Source organism: Cavia porcellus, unplaced genomic scaffold (genome assembly GCF_034190915.1).
Source record: "Cavia porcellus strain 051 isolate PalLab524CR breed Dunkin Hartley unplaced genomic scaffold, mCavPor4.1 scaffold_14, whole genome shotgun sequence".
Classification (NCBI taxonomy): domain Eukaryota; kingdom Metazoa; phylum Chordata; class Mammalia; order Rodentia; family Caviidae; genus Cavia; species Cavia porcellus.
The window spans coordinates 74608430-74627124 of NW_026947497.1; the positions used below are offsets into that span (position 1 = coordinate 74608430).

Below are 18695 nucleotides of genomic sequence, written 5' to 3' on the forward strand. Positions count from 1 at the left end.
GTACTTCACTCTGCGACTTTGTAACTAACTCTGTATGCTGTGACTTTGTAACTCTGTATGTTGTGACTTTGTAACTCTGTGTGCTGTGACTTTGTAACTGCCTCACCTGTAACCTAGGGCTCTCAGTAAGCCTTGCAGCCTTGCAGGAGGCATCTAGGATGGCGCTTGGCATGTTGCTCTGGGTGTATGTCAGCAGCTATGAAACCTAAACAACCACAGTGAAGATGTCCACCAGACCAGAAAGCCAGGGTGACCTCAGCCCAGAGACCTCAGGGGCCACTTGCAAATGCACCAAGCCTCACTCAAGAGGACCACAACATTTTCGTTGGTCTCTGAATTTCACTTGATGTAATAATTCACTTGATGTAATTATTAAACCAAGCAGCATGAAAAGAAAGACATGATTTTTGTATTATAAAACTCACAGGTGGTGGCTCACATCTGTAACCTCACCACTCAGTAGGCTGAGTCAGGAGGACTTCCTCTAATTGGAGGCTCAGGCTGTGCTACATAGTCAGTTTAAGGACAGCCTGAACTATATAAAGAGACCCTGTCTCAAAACAAGCAAACAATGCCTGGCGTGGTGGCTCATGCCTATAATCACAGCGCTCGGGAGGCTGGGGCAGGAGGATTATTGGGAGTTTGAGACCAGCTTGGGCTACAAAATAAGCTCAAGGCCAGCCTGAACTGCATATCGAGACCCTGTCTCAAAATGACAAAAACAAACAAACAAACAAACAAAAAAACCAAGCAAACAAAGTTTATAGCCAGAAGAAAAAAAAATGGAAGAAAGAAAGATCTGTTGAATGCTATAAAAGAGGAGTAATCATTCAGTGTTTGTACAAAAAAAAAAAGGTTGTATATTATAACAGGTAACTTTTTGGTCCCCTAAATTAATGGTTCTGTTGTCAGTGCTGGGGATTGAACCCAAGTCCTTAGCAATGACTCCCGCTTTATTTTGAGACAGAGTCTCTCTCACCAAACCATTAATTGCCCAAGATGCTTTGAACCCCCAGCAACCCTCCTGTCTCAGTCTCCCTGTGTGCTGGAATTACAATCAGGTGCCAGCATACCCTGCCGACTGTCTAAATTATGATTTAATTCGGGACCATAGAAATTGCTGAGACTCTATTGCTAGTCAAATTCCAACTAAAAAAAAGTTACTGTCAAATGTTTAACTTCAAGGTCAATCATTTTGGGGCTGGGAGTGCAGCTTAGTGGCCAAGCACCTGCCCAGCACACGCAAGGCCCTGAGTTCCATCCCCAGTGCCGTAAAAAATAAAAACTCGAAAGAACAAAGCCATCTGGACATGGTCAAGGAACGAGACTGAGAGTTCAGAATGTGGCTTCTAGTTCCAAATCCACTGAGCAAGTGTCTTAAGCATCTGGGCTTTGGTTCTTCACCAGCCCGGTGAGAAGCTGGGTGGGGGAGTCTCAGCAGTCCGTTTCCCTCAGGGTCTTGGCCAGGTGGCCTGACCATGCCTGTAATGCCAGCCAGCACTTGGGAAGCTGAGGCAGAACAATCTCCACAAGTTTGAGGCCAGCCTGGGCTAACCAGTGACACACTGTCTCCAAAAATAAAACAAAACAAAACATCACCACGTTCCCTTTCTGTCCTAAAACATCTCTTTCCATCTGAGCACTTCTTTGCTGAAAACAGAGTGTGTGACCTGCTGGTGATTGGGACTCTCCTCACCTAAGAAAACGTTTTCTCGCTTGGCCAGCAGGTGCTGAATTAAGGAAGCTGTCCAAAACTGGTTTGGCTACACAAGACTGTCTACATTTGCAGGAAAATCTCCATTTTTAAATGTCTTTTAGGAAACACAGTAATTTTTACAAAGACCTGGATTGAGTCTAAATTCATAGTTTTTGGGTTGTTTGTTTGTTTGTTTTGTGGTCTTTTTGAGACAGGGTCTCACTATGCAGTTTAGTCTGGCTTTGAGCTCACTTTGTAGCCCAGGGTGGTTTCAAATTTGCAGTGATCCTCCTGCCTCAGCCTTCCGAGTGCTGGGATTACAGGCCTACATCCCCATACTCAGCTCAGTCTCTGCGATCCTTTGTAGCCCCTCTGTGATGTTGCTTCTGCTTTCTCCCCAAAGGTACCTCATTGGTGGCCATCACTGTGTCTCTCCTCTCTGGCCAGGAAAATCCACACACAATCCTCCTGCTCACATTCTGCCCCACTCCCACCCCTGGTCAGATCGGTGGGGTTTGAGCCCCCTCAAACACAGTGCTTCCAACTCCCTCCTCCTTCCTATTGTGGCTTCTCTCTCCACTCAGTTCTCCCAGCCCCTCAAAACCTCCCGGCTTTCCCCTCCTCCCATCCCCCACTTCTTGTTGCTCAGCCACTGTGGCAGGATAGGCTGTGACCCCCCGAAACTACCCCTTCCCAGCATCTTCCTGGGCACCCAGACTGACCCTGGGCCCTCAGTCACGTCTGCAGCAGGTGCATCTGTCTTGAGCCCCCAGAAGGGACAAACATGACCCTCCCCCCGCCAGCCGTCACGTCCTGGCCTCACTCCAGCTGCCAGCACTGCTGGCTTCCGTCTTTCACATGTGCTGTCCCTGGGCAGGAAGTGCCCCTCCTTTGTCCTCTACCCAGACACCTCAGGTGGCCCCTGTCCTTGGCTCGGTCGCCGGCTTCAGGAAGTCCATCTTGATGGTTCCCAGCCCCTCTCTGAACCACTTGACCCTCCTGCCCTTTCCCAGGTCATCTAAGGCAGCACTGCTGGACCATGGCATCTGCTTGTCTGGGCCATACCCCAGACTATTCAAAATTTAGGGAGGCAGAAACGAGGTCTTTTTCCTGTAGCCCCAGCGTCTCCCACCATGGCTGGCAATGCGCCACCCCTCTGGAAGCTGATGTTGCTCATACAGGAAGGAGGTGGCATAATTCAGATGAAACCAAACCTCTTACACGTATGATGGCTAAAGAAGCCATGTGTGGTGGCCCACACCTATCATCCCAGCACTTGAGAGGCTGAGGCAGGAAGATCACTGCAAGCCTGAGGCCAGCCTGGGCTACTTGGTGAGTTCTATTGGGGACTGATGATGTTTCTGTTCCATTTTGTGCTTGATGCAAAGGAGCATGCAGGGCTTTGGATGCAGCTCAGTGGTACAGCACATGTGCTGGGTTTGTAGAGAGAGAGCCTCAGGGCCCCAGGCACTCACAGGTGAGGCTCTCAGAGTGGACTGGACCATCAGGCTGACACCAATGGATTCCTGCACCCATGAGTTTAGAGCCCAGCGGGATCTGGTCAGAAACAGTGGGTCACTGAGAGTGTGGCCTGGGAGGGTTAACCTCCTCTCCACCTCTCCCTCCACTCTCTCACCATGAGATCTTCCTCCTCGGCCGGCCAGATGCTCTACTGTGCTGCCCTGCCCTGGAGCCAGCCGACTGTGGACGGAAACCACTGCAAACCACAGCCAAAATGCGCCTCTCCTCCTCTGCAGCTGGAGATACCGGGTGTTGTCTCAGCTGTAAAAAAAAGGGATGTAGCAGGGGCAAAGCTCCGGGCTTCATCCCCAGCACCAAAAAGAAGAGACAGAGAGCAAAAGAAGGAAAGGACCGCGAGCTGGAAGAGGCCTAGTCTCAGCCGCTCAGGGAGCCAGGCAGGCAGGAAGGCGGAGGCAGAAATGAGGACAGGTGGCATCAGGTGTGGGGTGGTGGCACAGGACGGAGCAGTGCCCACATTGTGGAGATGGCAGAGCACAGCTGGTTGGACCAGAAGCCTGACCTCACAGGTGCGGTGGGAGAAGGTGGAAAGCGCTACCTCTGGCAGCCTGGGCAGCGAGTATGAGATGTGGTCAGAAATAACCATGAATGCATCTTTTATTACAGCAAAGACCCATTGCCAGGAGTCCTCCCCTCCCTTCCAACGCACTCATCCCGAGTTATCACCGCTTTCTGTAGCCCTTCTGGAGTCCTCTTTCCTGAGGGTCTTTAATGATGCTGTCACAGCTGCCTCGATGCCTCAAATTGATTCAAAGCATTTCCTTTTCGTGGTCATTTTGACTTTGTGGAAGACCCAGAAGTTGCACAGCGCCAGATCTGGTGAATAATGTGGACAAGAACACAGTGTAGCAGTTTTGATACAAAGTATCTGACCTGAGGGGAGTGATCAAAATATATGGTGACTGTCTGAATAAAAACTTTTTTATAGTGAAAGACTCATTGCCGCGAATCCCCTTCGGAATCCTCCCTCTCACTTCGAACACATCAATCCCATCATACTTGGCAATGTGTCTTCATAATGCTGGTCTTGTTGGAAAGGGAGACCAGGACAGAATGCCTGGCTATGTTAGGGAAAGAATATGGGTGATGCTTTTTCTTTTTCTCCATTTTCCAAAAACAGTTATGCTACTTTTACATCCATATATTTGTATTTTTTAAAAATCAGTCTTTGACCACCGCTTGGAGAAAACATTCCCCAGTGGTCCAGATGGTCAGTACAGCTCAGGGCGGCCATCTGTATGTCCTCTCGCATTCCTACTGTGACCCTGGTGTCTGTGCTGGGCTGCTTGCTGCTAGACCAGCACACGTGAGAATGAGTGACTCTTCCCCAAAAACCCTGAGCTCCACCGGGGCTGCCTGGTGCAGTGCGGCTGCCGGGAACACAGCGGTGGCCCCCAGGTCCTGCAGCGGAGTTGCTGCCTGCCCCGGGGCTTCTTCCTGTAGACGGCAGGGAAGGGAGGCTTCCCACCTTCTGGGCCCTGCCTGACCTCTGTCTCTCCTCTTCCTTGTGCATGATGGCTAATGATTCTATCTCTTGAGTTCAGCTCTCTGGTGGATTAGAGGGAAGGTAGATTTGCGTCACTCCTACAGTGAAGAGACAGTTTTTTTCTCCTCCCATTAATTCTGGGTTGGCCCTGTGACTGTTTTATCAAACGGAAGGCAGCATTAGTGACACTGTGTCATAGAAGACGGCCTAGTTTCACCTTGGCATGGTTGGAGAACTGAGAGCCATATCTAAGAATCAGCTCCACTAATGGGAAGACCACATAGAGCAGTGGACACATGGAGAAGAAATGGCCTCAGGACCATGCAGAGAGGGCTGGGCTTGGCTCAGTGGTAAAGCAGTGCTCAGCACAAGGACCTAAGCTCAAGCTCGGGACCAAAAAACCCACAAAACTCTACAGAGACCAGCCTCCCAGCTGTCACTGCCATGCTGCCAGACGTGTGAGGGAGTCATCATGGACACTATGGCTGGTGGCATCCAATGACAACAGTAGCCCAGCCAACATCACCTGAGCAGAAGAGTCACCCTGCTGGCTCCACCAGCCTCCAGAATGATGAGAGGCCTTGACAGAGCTGTCTCATGCTTATCCAAGGCTGGCTGCCAGCTGTCGCCAACACCACTGTCTTAATCATGTTCTTGTCACACTGGGACAGAGTTTTCAACAGCCACAGTTTGCAAGAGTAGAGAGGTTTGGTTTTGGCTCATGGTTTTAGTCCATGATGGTAGCCCTGAGGTAAGAGCCATGATGGAAACAGAACACTGCTCATATCACGGAGGACAGGAAGCAGACGGAGAGTAGGGCGGGACCACGGAGGGAGATGAACCCTTCCAGGCCACATCCCAGGTGACCTGCGTCCAAACAGGCCCACTTTCTAACAGCAGGTCAGCTATGAATGAATCAGGCATTGATCCACTGATGAGTGTAGCACCCCTATATTCAGGCACCCTCCCAAGCCCCGCTTCTGCACACATAAGGCTTTGGGGGACGCTCTAGACCTAAACCCTAACAACAGCCTCCTGGAGAGAGGAAGTGAGGCTGCTGCTCTCTCGATGAAGGGTGGCACCACCCAGCAAGCCGCTGGCAGTGCCTCCAAGGGAGAGAGGAAGGTCTGGATGACTTGGTGATTGCAGGCATGGTACAGGGCAGTGGTCACTTGGGCGGGACTGAGCCACAGTCACAATGGAACAATCCAAAACTGGTGGAAACTATACGGTGAGGATTTTGAAGTGAAGGATTCAAAGAAACTTAGGGTCCCAACTGTGTTGATGTTTTCCACTGAAAAATTAATTAGAAATTCCTTTAGTGAAGAGTCCAACCAGTTATCTGGGCGGGCAGGAGATGGGAAAATAGTCATACTAATGAAGCCGGGGAACCCGCGTGAGGTCCTCCACTAAGCCTGTGAGCCCAGGGTGTCGGCTGAGTGTGAAGCCAGCTGGCTTCCCTTCTCAGAGACGATGATGGGTCATGGAACAGTGTGTATGCAGCAATTAACCAATCGGACACTCCCCAAACTTTTGGCTCCTCTACGCTTCTGTGTTTCTCAATTCATTTGTGCACCAAATGTTAAATGCACACCTGTTATCTACCAGGCCCTGTGCTAGACACTGAGGTGCAAAGACGAGAGACCAGTCCCTGTCTTTCTCAGAAGTTAAACGTCTGGAAGGCATAGATCAAACACCATAAGAGAAAAAAACTGGCAAGGTGGTTCTATACCGATGAAACGTTCTGAAGAAAATGAAGTAGGGAAGTGAGCTGGAGCGGTGCTGGGAGGAGAGAGCTTTTCAGAAAATGGGCTTAGGTTGTCATGAGGGGATGTCGGCCAAGTTAGACAGCATCCAAGTGGTGGAAGATCCAGCTGAGTAGAGATCGGGAAGCAGCCCTAGAAGCAGGTGCCCTAGCGGACAGGGGCACAGTGAGCTAGAGAATCAGAAGTGCCAGGGAGCTGAAACTTGGTGACCGAAGGGACTGTGAGGCCAGGAAGCCGGCAGTGGTCAGATCACATAGGTCACAGCAAGGAACCTGGTCTGAAGGTCCAGTGCCAGGGGAATTCTTGGGTTAGCAGTGCCCAAGAGAAGTAAAACGTGAGCCCCCAAAGCAATTTTATTCTAATATGTAACAGCCACATTTTTGAAATAGCAAAAAAGAAATCCCAGTATTCAAGAGGCCGAGGCAGGAGGATCACCATAAGTTCAAGACCAGCCTGGACTACATAGCAAGACCCCACTGAAAAACACCAGGACAAAATTGGGCTTGGGTGGCATTTGCCTGTAATCCCAGAGCTCAGGAGACAGAAGCAGGAGGACCACTAAGATTTCAGCCTCAACTACACAGTGAGCTCGAGGCCAACCTGAACTACATTATGAGAGTCTGTCTCAAAAATTAACTAATTAATTAATTAAAAATAAATACAAATTGTCCATAGCTCCCCTGGTCCACTGAGTCTCAATGACCCCTTATCAAACAACCCAAACCTTCCTAAAGCCCCCTGTTCATGGCTCCTTTTACCTGAAACATTAAAGCCCTTGTACATTCCAGCTAAGTTCTCTTTGTCACCCTTACTCAGTGACTTGTGAACCAAAGACAGGAGGATGTGCATGCCAGGTGTGGTGGCACATGCCCAAAATCGCAACCCTCAGGAGGCCGAAGCAAGAAGCATGACCGGGAATTCGAAGCCAGCACGGTCTACATAGTGAGTTTAGGGCTGGCCTGAATCAATTGTAGTCAAACATTGGAAGGTTTCAGGATTTGTTTCTATTTATTATTTCTCTTAATAATAATAAAGTTCCTCACTTTAAAGTAATAATTTAAAAAATGTTTTGTATTTTGTCTTATTTGATTATGTTTACTTTGTAAAGTAAAACATTTGGGTAAACATTTCTGTGCCTTGGTTTCATAGTTCTCATCCCCCCAAAACTTTTACCACAGGTAACGCTCTGTGTGTGAGAGAGAGAATTTTAGACTAAGGTACACCTGCATTTCCAGCACCCTGTGGCATGGCTTGAAGTTACCCTGGAACATCACAGGTGCAGGCCGAGAATCTCTGCAACCTCCGGTCTCGGTTACCACCAAGAGCATCTTGAACCCTGGCTGACGGCCTAGCTTGACGTTTTCTCTCTCCCTCAGTTGGAACATTTAAACAACTGAATGTGAGATTTTTTTGTAGACTTCATTCCAAAAGAGCCATCAGCAGAAACTCACACCCCGTCTGTCCACCAGCCTGCATGCTTCTGAGCTTCCTTGACTATTTATGGACGTGAGATTTTCACTCCTGACTTAGATGGAGGTGGATCCAGTCATAAATCCTGACTGAAGGAAGCTTGCCCTTGAGTCTGTGAAAATGGTGGCTAACAGGTCCGGGCTCCCAAGCCCGGTTCGGTGGGAGTCCCTGCTCCCCTAGTCTTACCCACCAACTTGCTTTTAGTCTGGTTTGGAGCCTGCCTGCTTCAGTCTTTCAGCATTATTGGGACTAAATGAAGGTCAAACGGCAAAGGCTTTGTACTTGACTAACAGGCACAAAAAGAAAACCCAAAAAGCTCTTTTTTGTTTTTTTCTGTTCGTGGCACTGGGGATTGAACGTAGAGCCTTTGCACTGGGCTTCATTTTGGCCCTTTTTGTATTTTACTTTGGAATAGGCTCTTGATAAGTGACTGAACTGCCCCAGAGCCTGGCTCAAATTTAAGACTCTCCTGCCTCAGCCATCCAGTAGCTGGATTCACCGGCCCCATGTGCCGTCTTGTGCAGCCACAGAGCTCCCAGGCTGTTTGAAGTCCTGTCTGATCCCCCACATTTGCCACCCCACCTTGTACCGCGGGCTCCCTTGGCATCCACTGCATGGAAGAAACAAACACAGGAGACCTGGCTCCACGCTCCTGGGGATTCCGGTGTAAATAAAGAATCGGAAGAAAAGCAGGGTCTCCTAAGGCGATTCAACTGGATGGAGGCTTCCTTTTAAAGAGCCTGGGAAGGGAGGGACAGAGGAGAACAGAGGATGGCTTAGGAGAGACTCCAGGGCAGGGTGGCTGCCAGGGCAGAGCTGGCCAGGTCTAACTGGTTTCCCCGCGGCTGAGTCAGCGCCTGTGAGGCTTCATCCAGGAAAAGCTGTCTGCTAAATCGCTCCGGGGCCAGGCAGGGCCAGCAGAACCTGATTTGGACCCAGATAGACCCTGCACTGCCTCAAATCACTATGACCTTGGCGCTGTACCCGCCCTTATTTTAAAAAATAAAAATAAATGGGAACAGGATCCCTGGAGTTTCCCCCAGGTGAGACCAGAGTCTTCCACAAACGCCACCCGCTCTGCGAGCCCTATCCCCAGGATGGGGCCAGGTCCCTCGAGAGAGAAACTACAAAGCCCTTTATGCCAGAGGCTGCCGCTAGATGGTGGCTGCAGGATGGGTCAAGGACACAGGTTCTGAAGACCTAGACCCTTTAAATCTCGTATACCCATGCTATTACCCAGGCTCTGTCCAATCTTGATTTCTGCCTCCTTTTCTCTCTCTCTCTCTCTCTCTGGTTCATATTTTACTTTTATTCCCTCTTCAAACATGTTCAGCACTTCTCACATACTAGGCACTGAGTATTTGGCAATAAGACCTATCCCTGAAGCCAAGCATGGTGGCACATGCCTATAATTCCAGTACTCAGGAGGCTAAGACAGGAGGATAGCCAACCTGGGCTATGTAGTGAGTTCAAGGCCAACCTGAACTACATAGTAAAACCCTGTCAAAGAAAAACAAAATTCCTGATTCCGCCCCTCCTCCACCCAAGGCAAAATTTCCAAATGGAACAGGAAAGAGACAGGCAGGAATGATCCTAAAGACGTGCTGTGCTGCAGGTTAGGCTAGCCTAGGAATCGGAGGCTTGGCCCCTAATTCTCTAGCACAAGCTGCAGGGGTTGGGGGACCTCAGCTCCTGGATTCTTTCTTTGAGCAGCCTGGTCCCACAGCAGCCACAGCCGTAAGGTGCCATCTCCCCTCCCCTGCAGAACAGGAGTTCTAGGCCTGTCCTTTTCCCTGTCCTGCACTTGCTCATGGGTAAGAGAGGCCCAGGCGGGTTGGTCAGCGGCCCCTGGCCAGCGGACAGCCATTGAGTCACCCGGGCTTCTGGGCTTAGCTGGCATTTCTCAGCATCTCAGAGCCACCTTGCTTCCCTCCCGACTGCCACGTGTTTGCTCTGACGTGGTGGAGGAAGCCAGCCTCGGGCACCCGGTGCCAGCTCCCAGGCCTGGCTGGGCTGGGCGAGGCTCGCCAGGCTCTCCTCAGCCACTCTCCTCCGTTCTTGTCTTGGAGGAGGAGGAGGTGCTGGCTGCTGGGACAGGACCGAGACCCGGAGCTGCTCTGAGGTGTTGCAACTTCTGGGAAAAGGGAGAGGAAAACATAAATCCCAGAGCTGGTGTGGGAGGAGCGAGTGGGAGTGAGGGGCCGTGGCCAGGGGCAGGAGATGGATTTACAGCAGAGGGCGGAAATCCCCGTCCTTCCTCCCTCTGCAGAGCTGGGTTTTGGGGGTTGCCGGAGGGTGCCTGTCTCCCTCCCTTCCTCCCGCTCCCCTTCCCCCGTCCATGCACTCCACCTCCACCCCTACTTCTTTCCTCCCTTCTGCTCAGTGGCTGTATTGCCCAGCGTGCAGGACCCGATGTCCTCTTATGTTGGGAAGGCAGTTAGACATTAGGGGCCCCGAGGGACAAACAGGAGAGGGTTCCCAAGCAAGTCCAAGGTGGCAGTTCAACCTGCAATCCCAGCACTCAGGAGGCTGAGGCAGGAGCACCGCCATGAATTGGAGGTTCAGGGCTATGAGATCAAGGCCAGGTGAACTACGTAGTGAGACCCTAACTCAAAAAAAGTGACAGCAAAAAAGTAACGAGCATTTGCTAACTAATTAAAGGCTTCAGTGTATCACATGACTAGAGCCTGGGGACACTGACTCTCTAAAGGGGAAGGAAGACCTTTCACAATTCCAAAGTAACTTCAGGTACAATGCTGGTGAGCACGGCAATGGCCCTGGCTCTCCGCTGCCTACACTCACCCTCGGGTAGATGTCTTCTCTCCTCTCCAGACCTACATTTAGAGAAATTCTCCCTGGATTTCCGCTTGGCTGCCTGTGCCTCTGACTGAACGCTTTTCATCCGGAGCACAAAGGGCCAACGAAGTGAGGGGCTGGTCCCTCCCTACGACAGGACCCAGCTTTGCAATGACCTTACCCCTCCCCCAGTTTCATGAAAGGCCAGAGCCATCCTCATCGCCAATAGCTTGAAGAGCTCCTCCTGGCAACAGGTGACACAGAGCCCTCTGCATCTGTCACCTGCTGGCCCCTGAGTTGACTGCAGCCCTGGCCAGGGCACCAATGAGGTCAGATCCGCCCACTTTCTCTTCCCTATGGGCTAAGTGGGGTCTTCATGGGCTCCCCACTCACACACCTGGGGACCAGCCTGACTCAGCCTCCCTGAACTTCCTGGCCTGACCACAATTGGAGGTTTATGCTGCTTCGTTCACCAAGAAATGGCACGAAAAACAGACTGGCTTGATTCAAAGCTTTCCCCACCTTGGGGGCTGCATGAGAGACACATAGGGTGGAGGACAGGACTTGGAGCAGGCACCTACATGCACACGCGTGAGAGGGCCCAGCTTGTGCTCCGCAGTCACTGAGCCCCTGTGTGTAGGTGGTGATGTCTTGGGCACAGGGATGCCATGTGCCCCGCAGTGCCCCTGTGATGTCACTCTTGGGGCATAGTTAGTGCCCAGTGGGTGCTTCTGGCCAAGAGCACTGGGCAGCACGTGGCCATGTCTTCACCCATGTTGGTCACAGTGCTCAGCGCTCGGGGACAGTGCTGTCCCACACGTGGCTGGTGCAGTTCTCCAGACACTGTGCCCCTAAATGCAGGCAGGAGAGGAAGGAGTGGAGGGCCGAGGAGGCCTGAATGGAGGCCAAGAAGAGCTGGAGGAAACTCTGCAGATGTGAAGTGAGGGCCAGCTGGCTTCCAGCAGAGGGACAAACACTCGCTGGCACAGAACCCCACGGCTGAAGGCCACGTGACAGGGTCAGGGGCTTCAGTGTTCTCCGGGCTGGCCCATAGCCTAGGAGGCAGAGAGCATTAGGAAACAGCAGGGCAGGGGCGACTGGGTTAGGAGATGTGTCCTGTAGTTCACAGGTCCCGCTTTTAATAGATTCTTCTTCACTGCCACATCATTTTAGAGCCTTCAAGCACATAGCAGCTCTGCCGAGCATGGTGGCACATGCCTGTCATCCCAGCACTCAGGAGGCTGAGGCAGGAGGATCATTGTGAGTTTGAGACCAGCCTGAGCTACAAAATGAGCTCACAGCCAGCCTGAACTGCATAGTGAGATCTTGTCTCAAAAAGACAAAAAAAAAAAAAAAAAAAAAAAAAAAACAGAGCACAGCAATTTATTTTCTCACTACTGATTAAGAAAAATAGCTGGGCGGGGTGGTGCTATGCCTGTTATCCAAGCACTCAGGAGGCTGAAGCAAGAAGGGTTACCGCAAGTCCAAGATCAGCCTGAACAGCATAGCAAGACTCTGTCTCAACAAAACACAAGCAAACATAACCAGAAGCTGTGTAAGCACGTGCGCCTGTATGCAGGTGACCGGGACACCACGCCCGGCCTGTGCCTGTCTCCACACCAGGTTCCCTAGACTGGAAAGCTTTTCTTAGAGTGACCATGTAATTTCTCATCTAGTCTGGCTCATTTTGGGAAACAAGAGGGATTATTATCAACAACTGTACCTGGGCAATAAGCAAAAGCCAGGATTATTCTGGGTAAAACAGAGCATAACATGGCTTTAACTAAAGATCCTGCTGGCCAGGAAGGGGTTTCTAGAGGCTGGGGTGTGATCAGATCCACAATGTAGCAACTGAATCACACTGTCTCTGGCTAAAGTCTTCCTGGAGTGAGCCGAGGTTGGGATGTGTCCACAGTCCACAGAGCCATCAGGTCCAGCCCAGTTCTCTGCAAACCTGTGTCCTGAGGGCATCTGAACAGTGACAAGGGCTGGATGAGGCGAACCTCAAGGAAGTGTCAGAGGTGGCCTGTAAGTCACCCTCAGCCACAGAAGGTCCAGCCCAATATCCTGTGTTTTTGTTGAAACCCAATAAATATGCCCAAGAAAAACACTCCCAGCCACCTCCGCTCAGCCACCCAGCCAGGAAGGGAAAGGCGATGCCCAGGAAAACATTCCAGTGGAATCGGAGCCCCACTGCCAATCAGCCTCCCGCAAGTCCTGATTCTGGCTCCCTGCTTCCTCCTCCTTGGGCTCCAATGGCTGGGAGAGGTGGGAACTTAGAAAAGGGGGCGGGGACCAGGTGAATAGTAACGTCCCTGGTTGAGTCTGCACCTGTCCTGTCCAGCTTTGAAATACACAAGACACAGAGCAACCACACTTTTGAAAAAGAACACAGTTGGAGGGCTCATATAATCCAACTTCAAGGTTTAGGCTAAAGTTTTATGCTATAATCCAGACAGTGAGGTATTTCACAACAGAGACAAAGTAGATCACCAGACAATGAAGAGTCCGGAAACAGAGTCCAAATGTACTGCCCACTGATTTTCACTAAATGTACGAAGACACTTATTGGAGAAAGGGTTATCTCCTCAGCCAGCTGTGCAGGAAAAGCTGGATAAATGATGAAGAAAAGCAAAACTTCTGTTAGTCTTCACATGACCTGCAAGAAGGAAACTGAAACAGATCTTAGGCCTCAACATTAACCTGAGTTTGCAAAATTTCTAAAGGACACGTAACAGAAAACCTTCATGACCTGCGATTAGGCAAACGTTCCTTAGACACAACACCCAAAACACAGTACTGTATATTAATAGCAGTTAATCAGTTGTACTTCTAAACTAAGGACTTCTCTTTGAAAAACACTATTGTTTTGTTTTGAGATAAGGTCTCACTATGTAGCCCAGACTGGCCTCAAACATGTGGTAATTCTCCTGCCTCAGCCTCCTGAGTGCTGGGATTATAGGTGTGCAACACCACACCCCGAAAAAGGTACTATTTTAAGACCGAAAAGCTTGGGAGGAAAAAGAATTTAGAAAAATTATTTACAGTTCACAGATCTGATGAAGAAATTGTGGCCAGATTATATTTTTAAAAAACAGATTTCTTTTGTATGGTTATGACAAAACACTCGACTCTGGATAACATATGAAAAAAATAGAGGTTTATTTGGGTCATGATTCCAGTGGCTAGAAAAGGGACCTTCCCCCACCCACAGAAGGAGCGCCTGTGCGGCTGAGAGAGGAGAACACAGAAAGCCAGCAGCAAGAGCCCATGTGTCCAGGCGCCAAGCTGATCTTTGAGAAGGACATTAGATCCTCCTGAGCTCCATGGACCTCCGGGTCTCATCTCTTAAAACCCCCACCCCCACCCCATGCCACCACCCTGGGGTCAAGCTTCCAGCACATGAGCCTCTGAGAACAAACCACATCCAACCAATGACAAAAAAGGGAAAATATGTCAACAGAACCTCATCTCCCCCAAGAAGGATGCTAAGGCAAATGAGTACGGAAACAATGCGCTCTATTGCTGGTCACTGGGGAAATGCAAATTTCAGTCACCGCACTGTGTCAAACTCCTCCGGACCCGAGCAGACAAAAACTGAAACACAAGTCCCGACCTATGCTATGAAGATTGGTTGGAACCAGAACCTCCTACACCACTGTAAGAATGTAAAAAGGTATAAACTACTTTGGAAAACAATTTCTTAAGGATTAAACATCAGGGGCTGGGGATTTAGTTCAGCGGCATAAGCACCTGCCTTACAAGTGTGTGGTTGTGAGTTCAGTCCCCGGTACTGATAAAAAGCAAAAAGACAAAAAAAAAAAAAAAAAATTAAACATACACCTTTACAGAGGTGGCCTGTAAGTCACCCTCAGCCACAGAAGGTCCAGCCCAATATCCTGTGTTTTTGATTAAAAAAAATACAGTGTGATTAAAAAAAAAAATACAGTGTGTGTTTCAAAAAACAACCTATTACAATAAAAGACACAGTACCGTCTCAAAATGCTATCCCTTCCCACTTTCTGAAGCATTTCTGAAGTCCTCTTTTATGAGGGTCCTTCGTTGGCTGTCGTGGCTGCCTTGATATCTTGAACTGATTCAAAACATCGATCTGTCATGGTCATTTTTTACTTCGACTAAGTCAGAAGCCACACAGCTGTGCCGTGAAGAAGGTGGAGGAGGACACGCCAGCATGTTTTCTCCAGCCTGCCTTTCTGTTGGACGGTGCTCAGCAGCAGTGTCCACTGTAGTTTTGGTCACAGCTCATAAAGACACTCAGGAAAGAGGACTCCAGAGCTGCTGCAGAAAGTGGCGGGAATGATGACATGAGTGTGTTTGAACTTCGGAGAGTTATTTTTAGGGGAATTCATGGCAGTGTCCCTGGCTGTAATAGTTTGTTTGTTCATTTGTCTTTTTGAAACAGGGTCTGTACTTCAGGCTGGCCTTGGGCTCACTTTGTAGCCCAGGCTGGTCTTAAATTTGCAATGATCCTCCTGCCTCAGCCTCTCAAGTGCTGGGATTACAGGCATGCGCCACCACGCCAGCTGTAATAGTTTCAATGTAAATATGCACTGTGTGTTTCAATCACGCATCTTAGTCTCCGATGATGCCTGCCGGAAACCAGCCATTATGCTCCCATTAAAGACAGTTGCTGGGAGCCGGGGATATAGCTCAGTGAAGAGCACCTGCCTGGCAAGTACAAGGTTCTGAGTTCGATTTCCAGTACCAAAAAGATTCTCAGAAAGAAAGAAAGAACAAAAGAAAGAAAAAAAAAAGAACGAAAGAAAGAAAGAAAGAAAGAAAGAAAGAAGGTGGGTTCCACAGGGAAGAAACCAGAGCAGACAGGAGGAAGTAAGACCACTGTCTTGAAACCCCATGGGCTCCCCACCTTGCCGTGTGGGTGTTTAGGAATCTAGGAAAGTGGTGCGGTTCCTTTCAATAGACAAATACATTTACTTAAACCTGGCACAGAAGACTGCAAAAGGGTGGATTTGAGAAAGGATATTCGAGCTTGCCAGTAAATTCCTTTTAAAAACAAAACTGCGTTTCTGATCTTGTGGGCCATGTGTGTTTGGCTGGAGGGCTGGGCACTGGTTAGCGCTAACTTGGGGTGCGTCTTTGAATGTTTCATTGCCTTTGCTTTCCCCGTCTCATGCATTTTGGACCCCTGTCTCCAGACAAGCAAGCAAGGTTCCTAAGAACTTGGGGTTCCGGGAAAGGATGAAGGCCTAACAGCAGACGGGGAATGTATCCCGGACAATCTTCATGCCTGGGGATCTACTCCTTCTCCAAAAAGAATAATCCTTCAGCTTCTCTGTCCAATTCTTTCTGAGACAAGAGTTAAAACTCGCCTCCATCTGAAGTTTATCAAGCAGATCTAGACTTTTCCGGGAGGATGTTTACAGAGGACTTCTAGTGTTGCCAAGGAAACAGGGAGCCTGGCAGATAGGGTTGCTGAGGGGTGGGCTCCGGGACGAGGGAGAGACTGAACAAAAACGGGCATTTCTTTACCTCCTCGCAGAATGCCTGCAGGCCAAGGGTGGCAGAGGGCAGCCTGCCACGGTAATCTCACTCCTGTTCATTGCAGAATTAGAATCAGTCCAGCAGCCGAAGTGTACAGCTCGGTTCCTCCTTGCTGCTCTGCTTGATTTCTTTCACAGGGTGGGGGACACCTCTGGGTAATAGTGCCACAGCTATGGGGCCGCTTAGCAGTGATCATGTGAGAATAGGTCATTTTTGGAGAATGGGGAATTCCAGAGTGTGACAGCTGTCCAATCACGATGCAGGCTGAGCTTGGGTTCAGTAACAGGGTGATTTTGCAGCCGTCTCTCTGTTGAGGTATTTACAGCTCTGAGCATCCCAGTTGTAGATCTCTAAATGCGACTGGTTTATTAAGTCTGGATTCACCATGGGAGAAATTTTATACACCAACACCTCCTTGGCTCTGAAGACAGATTTCATTTAGTGAATCCCTCTAGGATTAAAAAAAATTTTTTGGCATGTGATTTCATTTTTCATTCTAGAAAAGCAGTACTCCTGCAGCAGCCCCAGGAAGCAGTTTTTCTCTCTGATAAAGATGACTCCATTTCATCCCTGTACAGATAAGTTTTCATCATCATAATTAAGAGGGGAGAGAAATGATTCCCAGGGAGTTACACTGCGAGGAGTGTGGCTGTAGTTCATTTTAATTAACAAACTCCATTTTTGAATTGTTAATCTCTATTCCTTTCCTTTTTGTCAGGGCTAACATGAAATAGATTCCAACAATGGGTTCCCTCCTCCTCCTCCTTCCACGAGCTATTATATTTCAGGTGTCTTAGAGAGAAGAAAATGAATTTGCCCCATTTTTTAAAGCTAAAGTCTTGAACTATAAGAAAAAAGACCCTGTTATTCACACGAGCCTCTTTTTTGGGCTGAAAAAGAGACTCTAAGATCCCTACCATCCAGACTGCATCTATGGCCCAGGTGGTGCCCATTGTGTGTGGGGGGTCTGTATTCAGCAGGACACTGCTGCCTTGGACCCCAGTATAGAGAGAAACCACATGAAGTTCTCAGCTCTGGCCTTCAAGTCATGGGACGTACTAACAAGAAAGAAATTGAGGACCAAATATTGAGTTTTGTGGCTCTATTTTACACACACACACACTTTTTAATAGATTATTTCAAGAGCACTTTTAGATGTTCAGTATGTCTTTTTTTTTTAAAGAAGAAAAGCCACATGTCTCAACGTATTGTTCATAAAGATCTTTTGGAAAAAGAATAGCAATAAGGTGCTTTAAGCCACATCCTAGCATGGTCTTCCTAGGACCCCAGGGACTTCTGCCCACACTGGGGGATGGTGTGATGGCAAAGGCTCACTGCCAAGTACACTGTCCCCAAACCTCCCCGTTCTCCCCAGATCCCAGATCACTAATATCACCGTCTGGGTCACATGTACGCATGGGAGTGTCTGTGTCTTTTGAGTCAATACAGTGCTGCCCTAACTGAATGACAGGGCCATTCTGCCCTTTTCAATCAACAGTTTTCAATCTAGGGGACACAGATGTGGCTTCGAAGGAGGTCACCATGGGACATGTGGCCTGCACTATGGCCTGGGCTTGAGTTCTATGACAGCAGTAGATACACAGAATCTGTTCAAAGAATGAAATCAAAGTTTCCTGATTAAATTTGAAGCCTCCACTGATGTCCACTCCGTGAGTGCTGAAAATGTAAAATGTCACAGTCATCTGGGATGAAGGGTCCCAGTCCTTCATCACCGCCAACCCTACTAAGCTTGGAGTTTTAAGAGACTTTTGTTCACACACAGGCTGCTTTTCTTAAGTGACAACACGGTGCCATTATCTGTGAGTCCACATCACACCAATAGCAGCTGCCTTTTCCTGAGTGACACACTGAGGTACACAGCACTGTCTTACTCTACAGATGGGGATACTGAGGCTCAGAGACCTCAGCGATCTCCATCAAAGTCCCTTGGGTAGGAAGTGGACAAGTGCAGGCTGTGGAAGCCGAGTGGGCAGAGGTCCTGGACCTTGGGCAGCTCTCCATGGTGGGATCACACAGTCCATCCACCTGGGCAGCTCAGGAGTCCCCCAGCCCCTGCGAAATATTGGCAGTGGTATTAACACTCCAGGGATCTCCAGAAGCCTGTGACAGGCTCAGACAGGCAACTGATTGCTAAGTCCCAAGCCAAGGACAGAGAAAGAAGGACATTCATCCCTCTCCACTGGTGGGGACCTGGGAAAGGAGAAATCACAGCTGGCTGGGGCACTTCCCTTTCCCTCTCTGCAAAAGTACTTTTCCTGGGATTCCATTGCTCCTGCTTCAGCCTTCACCACCGAATACCAGGGCAGTGTGTTTATTTTCAATTCCCTCAGTTGTGTGATGTTGCTAACACGTGAGCCAACTGCTTCTTGTCTCTTTACAACAACAATCTGGGATCCGA

At 49.4% G+C, this 18695-nt stretch overlaps 1 long non-coding RNA gene across 1 annotated transcript; it reads right to left on the reverse strand.

Annotated features, from left to right (window-relative positions):
- Positions 1-3814: 3814 nt before the first annotated feature.
- LOC134478625 (uncharacterized) lies at positions 3815-16642 on the reverse strand. The gene is made up of 2 exons (XR_010051374.1): positions 16265-16642; positions 3815-4051 (listed from the first exon to the last, which is right to left on the reverse strand). It is a non-coding gene; the product is annotated as an uncharacterized LOC134478625 (long non-coding RNA).
- Positions 16643-18695: the final 2053 nt, after the last annotated feature.